The 10,337-nt window shown below is 41.9% G+C and overlaps 1 long non-coding RNA gene across 1 annotated transcript in view; it reads left to right on the top strand.

Annotated features, from left to right (window-relative positions):
- The window catches only part of LOC117283734, a 114,587-nt gene extending 107,219 nt beyond the window's left edge, over positions 1 to 7,368 (top strand). The window contains exon 3 of the long non-coding RNA XR_004514769.1: positions 7,253 to 7,368. This is a non-coding gene — a long non-coding RNA (uncharacterized LOC117283734). The remainder of the gene's footprint in view (positions 1 to 7,252) is intronic.
- The last annotated feature ends 2,969 nt before the right edge of the window (positions 7,369 to 10,337 follow it).

Here is a 10,337-nt window from a genome sequence, read left to right as displayed (position 1 = left end):
TATGATGGTGTCTCCATAGGCCTAGAAGCAAGGAAGCCAAGTGATCATAGACTGAAAGCCAAAATGTCTTTTCTCCATGAAATTGTTATCCTTACGTATTTTGTCACATCAACAGAAAGTCAATTAAGACTATGCCTCCAAAGTTTTTGTGCTGAAAAGTGAGGTTGCACCCCTTGGGGTGGAAAAGACTAGGTGGAGCAGGTTAGGGAGATTTGGATGTACAGAGTTAAGGTTTGAAGGTACAGAGCCCACAAATCTGAGGTAAATGAAGAAAATGGAAGGTGTTGTGGAAGGCAACAAAGGAAGTGGACTGGGGAAGTGGGAAGTGATCAGCTGCCCCAAAGACTTCCAAGCACTCAAAGGAGGGCCTCTGATTCTTTGAGGTAGCAAAAAGGAGATTATTGGTGATCTTCGAGAAATAGTTTTACTGGAGAGATAAAGGGAAAAGCAACATCAGAAAGAATTTAAGAGTGAATAGGAAAAGACAACATGAACACCATATTGTGGTTTTGACAAGTTTTGCCTCAAAGGACAGCAGAGTAATGCTGGTCAGGAAAAGGTCAGAAGGAGGGTGTTCTTCAGCTGTGAAAAATGATAACCCCATAGTTTTCCAATAACAATGTACAGATAATACTTTAGATGATGCAGGAGAAGGAGAAACATGGCTTGAGTAATGATATGAGTGACTGAGAAGGGTGGGATCTGGTGCACAGGGAAGGGATGGGTTTCTGGTAGGAGCACTGATGGCTCCCTGGCACCAAGCAAAGCAGAGCACAGTGCGTGGTTGCAAAGGCTGGGCAAAGACTGGACGGTGGGCAGTGGAGTTCCAAGAAATCATGGAAGGCACTTCTAATTAATTCTTTCTCATCAAAGAAGTAGGAAGCAAGGTCACTGGCTAAGAGTAAAGATACCTGAGGTTATTAGTGTTGAAGGTTTGAAGGGAGAGTGGGTGTAAAAGAAACACCCTGGAGAGGGAGAGGGTGGAGAACAAGGAGAAAACAGCACAACTGGTTGTCAGCATACACGACCCAATTGAAGGTTATGGTCACTGTTTGTCTTAGTCTTCTTGGGATACTATAGCAAAATGCCATAAACTGGGTAGTTTATAAACAATTTAAGTTTATTTCCTACAGTTCTAGATGCTGGGGTATCCAAGATCAAAGTGCCAGCAAATTTGGTGCCTGGTTTTGACCTACTTTCTCACAGAAGGCACTTCTGTGTCCTCATGTAGTAGAAAAATCTAACCAGCTCTCTGGGATCTCTTTAATGAGGGCAGAGCCCACGGGAACTAATCACGTTCCAAAGGCCATTGGCTTGTACCACTGCCTTGAGGGTTAAGATTTCAACACATGAATGGGGGAACATTCAAAGCATTGCACTGCCTTCCCACCCATCAAATACCACTTTGTACATTTTGTGACCTGTTTTAAGTGTTAACAAGGAAACAAGATAAAAAGCTGAGTTATTTGAAGTGGTATCCAAATCCCTGCAATTTTATTACAAGAAACACAATAAAATAGAGACAACTTCATTACCACCCACTTATGTCATTTTATACCCTCAGTCATAGAAAAGGCAGAAGTCTCCCATCAAGAGTCCAAGACAACCCAGCAATAATTCAGTAAAGTGAGTGAGTGTTTTCAGCCTACAGTACTATAGGGGTGGGGGAATATTTTACAATATCAGCTAATTGGAAGGAACGATAAAATTAGAAGATTGCTATTTTTTTAAACCTTCTGTATTGAGCAGGCAAAGGAAAAAGGACAGAAAGAAGTTGGACATGGTTGGTGGACACCAGTAATCCCAGCACTCTGGGAAAATGAGGCAGGAGGCACTCAAGTTGTTTGAGCCCAACTAGGCAACTTAGCAATTTAGCAATTCCAAGTCTCAAATTTTTAAAAATAAAAATAAAAAGGTGCTGGGGGTGTAGCTCAGTATGAAGATCCTGGGTTCAATATCCAGTATACTTTCCCCATCACACACACACACACACACACACACACACACACACACACAAAACACAAAGGAAAACCCTCAGTGGAAAGACTAAATGAAAAACAAATTAGATTAGAGATTCAAAAATACCACTCAGAGCTGGGGATTTAGCACAGTGGTTCCACCACCTGCCTCAAAAGGGTCTGAGTTTGATCTCTAGCACCAAAAACAACAACAGCAAAAATAACTACTTACATATTACTTGCCCCTTACAAAGCAAAACATGTCTTTACCTTGGAGAGATATGGTAGACATTATCTTAAGAAAGTGATCAAATCCAAGTTCAATCCCCGGTACCAAAAATTAAAATAAAAAAAAGTGATCAAATTTAGCCTTGGCTTTATGGACCTCCTGATGTGATACAGTAAGAAGTATGTAATAATACCAATGTGTCATTCTTGGCAAAACTGTTTCTGTTGAATCTAATCATAAGGAAACAATCAGATCATTTCAGAACATGGAACATGGGACAAGACCAACTGGCCTGGATCCTTCCACAACTGACTGGAAGAGACTTAAGAGACTAAAGATACTGATACAAGAAACCTAGATTGGAAAGATCAGAAAATAGAATAGCTTCAGAAAGATATTTTGGGGGGCATTTGGGAAATTTGAATACGGATTATACATTGGATGACATTATGAAACAAATATTCATTTTCCTAGGAGTGATATGATGATTCTATAGGAAACTGTTTTATTCTCAGGAGTTGTTGACTAATATACCTAGACGTAAAATGTTATGACAGCAATTTATTTTCACCTATTTCCATTCAACATAGGAGTGTTGTATGGGTGTGTGAAGAAAGAGCAATAAAGTGAATGTAGCAAAATCCTAACAACTGTGGAATAAATGAAGGATATGTGTGCACTTAACTATTCTGTTGATTTGAAATTTTTCAAATAAAAGTTAGGTGAGGGCTGGGGATTTAGCTCAGTGGTTTCACCACCTGCCTTGCAAGTACAAGGGCTCAAATTCAATCCCTGATACCAAAAAAAAAGTTAGGTGAAAAAACCCAAAATGCTAATGGCGGCAAGCTGAAAGTACCTGGAATGTGTCAGTCTAAACAAGGGACAGGACAGCAAGGTTCATCTGAGTCCCAGATTTTCTCTTTTGGGAAGCAGTGATTGCTACATTGTTTTCCATTCTTAAAATCTTCCTAAATTCTAGCACAACAAAAAGTTCTGCAGGATTTTTTAAAATGTCATGACTGTTTCCATATTCTGGGGAATGTTTTTCCCTAAGTACCAAGACAAAACACAAATATGCCCCCTGTCTCTATGAGAGAGAAGGAGGACTGAGTTTTGATGCCTGAGGGAGGATTCTTGTCCAAGAAGCAAGCGGGAACTGGCATTCTGGTTTCCCATAATACAAGCTCCGACCCTGGCTCACCCCAGAAAGGATCACCCCATTGTGTAACTGGCAGTCAACAGAAGGAAAAACATTCTCCCTCTTAACAGTTCTTCCTTTAGAACTCAAAACTCACTGACACCCATGGCCCATGTAGCTTGAGAGGGTGGAAAATTTAGAGAAGGCTTCAAACTCGTAAAAACCCATTTCAGAATTAGAGGCCTGGAGGACACGTTTTCAGAGGAAGGTCAAAGACAGTGGGTTATCTTGCCAGAAGTGTAAATATATGGCAACAATTCAACAATGGTTCTTCTGATATGCCAAGACTATGGCAACTAGATGCTCTCTGCTCTACGGGACAGGAAAGAGGAAACTGTCATCACGAGGAATTGGTTTCTGTGAAGGTGTTGGGAAGGGGCTGAGCATCACCAGGATGTGTCTGTACAACTAGACTTCCTCTCAAGGTGCTTTAAAACTTGACCACAAAAAATAGAGAGAGGTGGAGGTTTTGAAGGGAGGGCAGGGAAAAGGGAAAAAATAAGAATCAAGACATATTACGTAAAGGTACAAATCTCTAATGATAAATGTCATATTGTATACCTAAAATGTACTGATAAAATTAAATTTTAAAGAAATGACTACAAATAAGGTTAAAAGAATATTTTGAAGCTAGACATGGTGGTGCACACCTGTAACCCCAGCATTTGGGAGGCTGAGGCAGGAGGGTTGCTGTGAGTTTGAGGAAAACCTGGGCTAAATGGTGAACTCAAGGCCAGTATGAATCACATAGTGAAACCCTGTCTCAAAAAACTAAAAGAAGGGCCAGAGATTTAGCTCAGTGGTGCCGCTGCCTGCCTCACAAGTGCAAGGTCCAGAGTTCTATCCATTAAAAAAAAGAAGAAGAAGAATAGAAGAATATTTTGTATTTTGAAACTGGGCGTTGTGGAATATGCCTGTCATCCTAGCATTCTGAGTGGCAGAGGTAGGAGGATTGCAAGTGCAAGCCCAACCTGGCCAATTTAGCAAGACCCTGTCTTTAAAAAATAAATAAATAAATAAAATTAAAAGGGCTGGGATGGGGCCGGGATTTAGCTCAGTGGTTCTGCCGCCTGCCTCACAAGGACAAGGACCCGAATTTGATCCCCAGTACCACACACAAATATAAAAATGAACATTTTAGAAGAGAAAGGCAGGATGGCTAGAGATTGCACCTAGTGCTTTGTGCATACAGCATGAGCTCTATCAGTGAACCATACCCTCAAGCACTAAAGTAACATCTTTTTTTCCTCCTTATTGAGTTTATTGGTACATTTTAGGTACAGTTACATTCATTATTGGGATCTTGTACCTCTACATGACAGGTCTTGGTTCTCATTTTCTCCCCTTGTCCCTGCCCTCCCTTCACCACTTTAAAGTAACATCTTAAAAGTGATTTGAGGGCCGGGGATTTAGCTCAGTGGTCTGCTACCTGCCTTGCAGGCAAACACAAAGACCTGAGTTTGATCCCTGGTACCACAAAAAAAAAAAAAAAAAAAGAAAAAAAAGAGTGATTAGAGCTGTGAGAATTTTAATTGACCCAGAAAATTCTTAGGGTTCATTTAAGTTAACCGATAGAAGTTTCTTTTATCTCTTTCCTTTCCTGATTCCCAACTACCTGCCTTTCTGCCTCCCTCCCTCCTTTCTGCCTTCATTCCTTCCCGTCTTTTCTTCTCCTTCCTTCTTCTCTTAATTCATCTGCCAGACAAATCGGGTACCAAGATCTTCCTCAAGGGACATAAAATATTCCCTCATCCTATGAGTCTCTGGATCACTATGCATGACAGAAACTGTGTTCTAAATCAGTATTAAAACATTTTGAACTCTAGGGCCGGGATTTAGCTCAGCGGTTCCACCACCTGCCTTGCAAGCACAAAGACCCGAATTCGATTCCCACACCAAAACAAACAAACAAAAACCTTTCAAACTCTAAATTACAGGAACTTGATATTACCTACCCAACACACTGATTGGTCTGGGTGAGAGGTTGAAAGTAAAAATTAGTATGATAGTCGCGGGTTTGGCTCAATGGTTCCACTGCCTGCCACAAATGCAAGGGCCCAAGTTCCATCCCCAGTACCAAAGAAAAAAATTAGTATGATAGTTAAAATGAGCTTGGGGAAAAAAGGAAAGTCACATCCTTCTCAGAACTTACAAAGATGAGGTGCCTGCTGAGCTCGCAGAGGATGGTCACCACCTTAGCTCTGAAGTTAACTCTCCTACTTTTTAAATTTTTCTAACATCTCTCAAAACTTACTTGTTCTCTAGATGTCTTGGTGCACACCTGTAATCCCAGCTACTTGAAGACTACAAATGTTGAGACCAGCCTAACCAATTTAGCAAGACCCAATTAAAAACAAAAACTACCATCGTAGTTGTGTGTGCGTGCGTGTGTGTGTGCGTGTGTGTGTGTGTGCGCGTGATAAGGAGGACTAAATTCAGGGCCTTCAACACTGACTTGCATCCCCAGCCCTTTTTTATCTTGATAGAGGGTCTTACTAATTCACACAATTGCCCAGGTTGAGCTCAAACTTGGGATCTTCCTCCCTCAGTTTCCCAGAGGAATTACAAGGGATTACACCACCATCATATCCAGTGCTTTATTTTTTCTTTTTGTTAGCTTTTGCAGTGTTGGGAATGGAACCCAGGACTTTGTGTAAGCTCAGCGCATTCTCCACCACTGAGCTACACACCAGCCCTTGCTTGCTTTTTCTTTTTTTAAAGAACTTTTCTGGTTCTAACATAGTAAATGATGTGTGAGAATCAAATAAATTGTAACCATGCATTGCTGATAAAAAGGCTGAATGCAACTTGATTCCTAGAGGGACTTGTCTTTATATCGACAGATGGAAAGAGACAAAAGTGTGCTCATTACATGAAAGCAGATTTATAACATTCCAAAAGCTCAAAGGTGATTTACGATGGAGACGGGGATTTAGCTCAGTGGTTCCGCCGCCTGCCTCACAATCGCAAGGTCCCGAGTTACAACCCTGGTACAAAAATAAATGATTTTTTTAAAGTTGATTTGTAACGATAATTATTTGGTTTGACTTTTGCTTTGGTCCATCTGTTTTCTTCTTTTTCAACCAAACCCAACTTTTTCATTTATGCCAGGCTATTGCGTATGAGTCCAAGCTTTCCAATGACTATTCACAGATCATCGCCCTTCCAATCCTTGCCAGATTCCATTTTCAACAAAACTAAAACTCACGGGTGAGCTTCGACCCCTCCCTGAACCGGAAACTGAACCCTGGGCCTTTGCACTGTGCTAGGTCCCCAGCTCTTTTTATTTATTATTTATTTATTTATTTTTACTAAATTGCTGGGTGTGGGCTTGAACTTTCAGTCCTCCTCTGCCTCGGCCTCAGCCAGGGCTGGGTTACAAACACGCACCACCACCCCTGGGTTTTCCTTGTAGTTGTGTATCATGAGCCCTGGGAGCTCCGCTGGTCCTGGGAACAAGGTAAAACGATTCTCCGATGCACATACATACTCCGGCATGGGCATTCCCTCTAAGCTTGAGGAACCCACTAAAACAAGGCTAAAGCCAATCAGATAAACTACAGGCTCTAGAGAGCATCGCAGTGACCTCTGAAGAGCACGGAGACGGCGGGACCCTGCGGCCTTTCCTTTCTCTTGGACCCACAGCGCCATCTCTTGGCTTCCCTGATAATAATTATCTTGACGCAGGAATAGGAGGAGATTCCTCAACTGAAATGAATTTATTTTGCAATGCTGTAGCCAGAATTGTGAAAGTGAATCTTCAATTCAGCAAGTCTCCTTAGTTGACATTGGCTTTTGGACCTCGACACAGGTAGGACCCCTCTCAAGCCACTCAATTTAGTTTCTTAATCTCTTTTCTTTTTTTAGTTTCTTAATTTTAGACCACAAGCATCCGCCTTCTTCCACCAATGGCTCACCCCCAGTACCCGGACTGAACTCAGGACCTTCCGCTCGCAAGGCAGGTGCGACGCCACTGAGCTAAATCCCCAGCCCTTCCAATGGCTTTGTTTCCACGTACGTTCCCAAATAAAATGTTCAAAAATGTTGTTCATATATATTCTCTTTAATCCCTACACAAGCCTAACTTTAAGGCCACTTCTGGTTGTTTGTTTGTGTTTTGTTGGTGTGCTACAAATAGCAACAGATAGAAACTGATTCCTGGCAAATAACTGCAAGTGTAGCCAAACAATTCTGTTGAAGATATACATTCTGAAACTTTTCAGAGGCCAAAGGAGCAGGAAGACTGGGGAGGATAGAGTGAGAAGCAGATAAACAGAAAAGGAAAACAGATAATTTGGGGAGGAAAAGCAATTTCCATTTTCCTAAAGCATGCATATATTTGGTTTTGTTGTTTTGTTTTGTTTTGTTTGTGGTACTGAGGATCAAACCCAAAAGCTTGCACTTGTTTGGCAAGTGTGGTACCCCTGAGCTTCACCTCCAGGGCCATCTTTATTGAATATTCCCTAAGGCTGGTACTTAACAATGGAAATAAATGATGCTCTGAAGAGCAAATAAAAAGAATGATGAAGGGATACCAGGCCATAATGTGATTTAATTTCATAAATAGTGATATCAAATAAATAGTAGCTTGCTATTTCAGTGTCTTGGTTTTTTGTTTTTGTTTGTTTGGTTTTTTTTTTTTGGTACTGGGGATTGAACTCGGGTCCTTGTTCTTGCAAGGCAGGCCACCGAACCGCTGAGCTAAATCCCCAGCCCTTCAGTGTCTTGGCTTTGCAGGTTAATTAAACATGTTTCTTGACATAAAGGAGCGCAATTCTAAAAATAGACAACTCTCCCCAGTCAATCACCCTTTGGTTTGACAAAATACCTGAGTTGATCAACTTAAATGGAAAAAAAGGCTTATTTTGGCTCACAGTTTTAAAGGCTTCAGTCCATGGTCGCCTCCCCAGGCTTCCTTTGGCCCTGTGGCAGCACAGCACATGGCAGAGGAGACTGCATACCTCGAGGAGGCAGGGGAGAAAAGCTAGAGAGGCCAGGATCCCAACATCCCCATCAAGGGCATTCCTTCAATTTCCAAGACTCCTTTCTCTAGGCCCTGCCTACTAAATGGTCCACCACCTCCAATAAGGCCATGGGCTGGGGACACAAGTCTTTAACACATGAGCCTTAAGGGGGACATTCCAGATCCAAACTACAGCCCTCAGACACCCACTGTAGTGCTGGAGATGTAGCTCAGTGGTAGAGCACTTGCCTAGGCTATGTGAGGCCCTGGGTTCATCCCCTGTATGGGGAGGAGGACACCCTCAATCTAATTTCCATTTAAATCAAAAGTGAATTGGGCTGGGGATTTAGATCAGTGGTTCCACTGCTTGCCTCACAAGAGCAAGGATCCGAGTTCTATCCCCAGTACCAAAAAAAAAAAAAAAAGAAGCAAATTTGTAGCTGGAAGTGGTGGTGCAAATTTTGTAATCTCACCACATGGGAAACAGAGGTAGGAGGATCATGAGTTCAAGGCCAGCCTGAGCTACATAACAAGACCTTGTCTAGAAATAAATAAATATGTTAATTCATTAATTTTGGGTCTAAAACCAGGGGTAAGTGGGATCTTGCAAATAATGCACAGTTGTAAAAAATTGTCTGAAAGTACAGTCTTCTCCTAGAATAGTTTACTTTATCTTGCTTTCCTCTTAATGAATTCCTTAAAATGGCCTTGCTTTTAAAACAATGAGAAAATCGCTCATTTTTGTTTATTTTTTCTAGTTTTTTCAGCTGTCAAATGTATAGCACACTATGTTAGCCTTACTTATATCAAACCATTGGCCACACTGTGGCCTTGAAGCACTGTGTGGAGAGAGGTCCAGCAATCTGTCACCCAGCCTTCCCTGGGCACTGGCATCAGGGAGGACGTCCAGGTGGTGACACTTGACACATACGTGCTGTCTTGGAATCTTCTACAAAATAGTTGTCTTTGTGGGGCTGACATCTGTTTGTTTCCTTTTCTCTGTATCCTCAGGGAAGTTCAGAAGGCATTCAGTGACTAGGGTCACAAATGATTTGTAAGGGCCTTTTGGGCCCTGAAGATCTAAACATTAAAACCATGACAGGCAGTGGCCCTCAGTCCAAGCACATCTCAGACTAGACGAGTGACTTGTCTCTGAAGTCCCTGGAGGCTCTGGACAACACACAGTTATTTCATTGGGTTTGCTTTTGCTGGCCTTGGATTTAGATTAAAATAGAATTTATACACCTGTAGATATGAGAAAACATTGGTAATCAATAGTCTTCAAATTGGGGGCTAGGGGTGTGACTCCATGGTAGAGCCTCAGCTAGCATTCACAAGACCAAAAATAATAATAATTTTCAAATTTCTCCAAGTGAAAGCTCTTGAGGGTTTTGTTTGTTTGTTTGTTTTGTTTTGTTTTTTGAGACAGGGTCTCACTATGTAGTTGAGACTGACCTGGAACTCACCGTGTAGCCCAGGCTGGTCTCAAAATCATAGCAATCCTCCTGCCTCAGCCTCCTGAATGCTGAGATTACAGGCGTGCACCACCACACCCAGCAGTTTGAGAAATGTTTTATTAGGGAGGGTGACATAGTGTTGTCTAAGGTTATGGATCGGAGGAGGAAGACTGGGTTAAACTCCAAGTAGAAGGGACTACAAATCTTGCTGATTTCACAAGTTTGTCCCAGTCTCGCCTTTGCCTTGAATGCCCATCTTGAGTTCATGGATTCTGGGTGAGTTACACAATCTCCTTGTGCCACAGTGATCCAACGTGTAGGTGAACAGCGTTGCTTTAGTGCGTCATCACACAACCAGCTAAAGCAAAGAGTTCAGTAACATCATAAAATATATATCCTTGGGATGAAGATGTAACTCAGTGGTAGAGCATTTGCTCAGCATGTGTGAAGCTCAGAGTTTGGTCCCCAGCAACACAATACATTGATTAACTACAGTGCAGACCCTTGGGTAGCCAACTTTCAGTCAAAATGC

This window comes from Fukomys damarensis, unplaced genomic scaffold (genome assembly GCF_012274545.1).
Source record: "Fukomys damarensis isolate Sample0158 unplaced genomic scaffold, DMR_v1.0_HiC HiC_scaffold_30, whole genome shotgun sequence".
NCBI lineage: Eukaryota > Metazoa > Chordata > Mammalia > Rodentia > Bathyergidae > Fukomys > Fukomys damarensis.
Note: the sequence above shows the minus strand (reverse complement) of the source record. Positions and strands in the feature narration are given on the sequence as shown.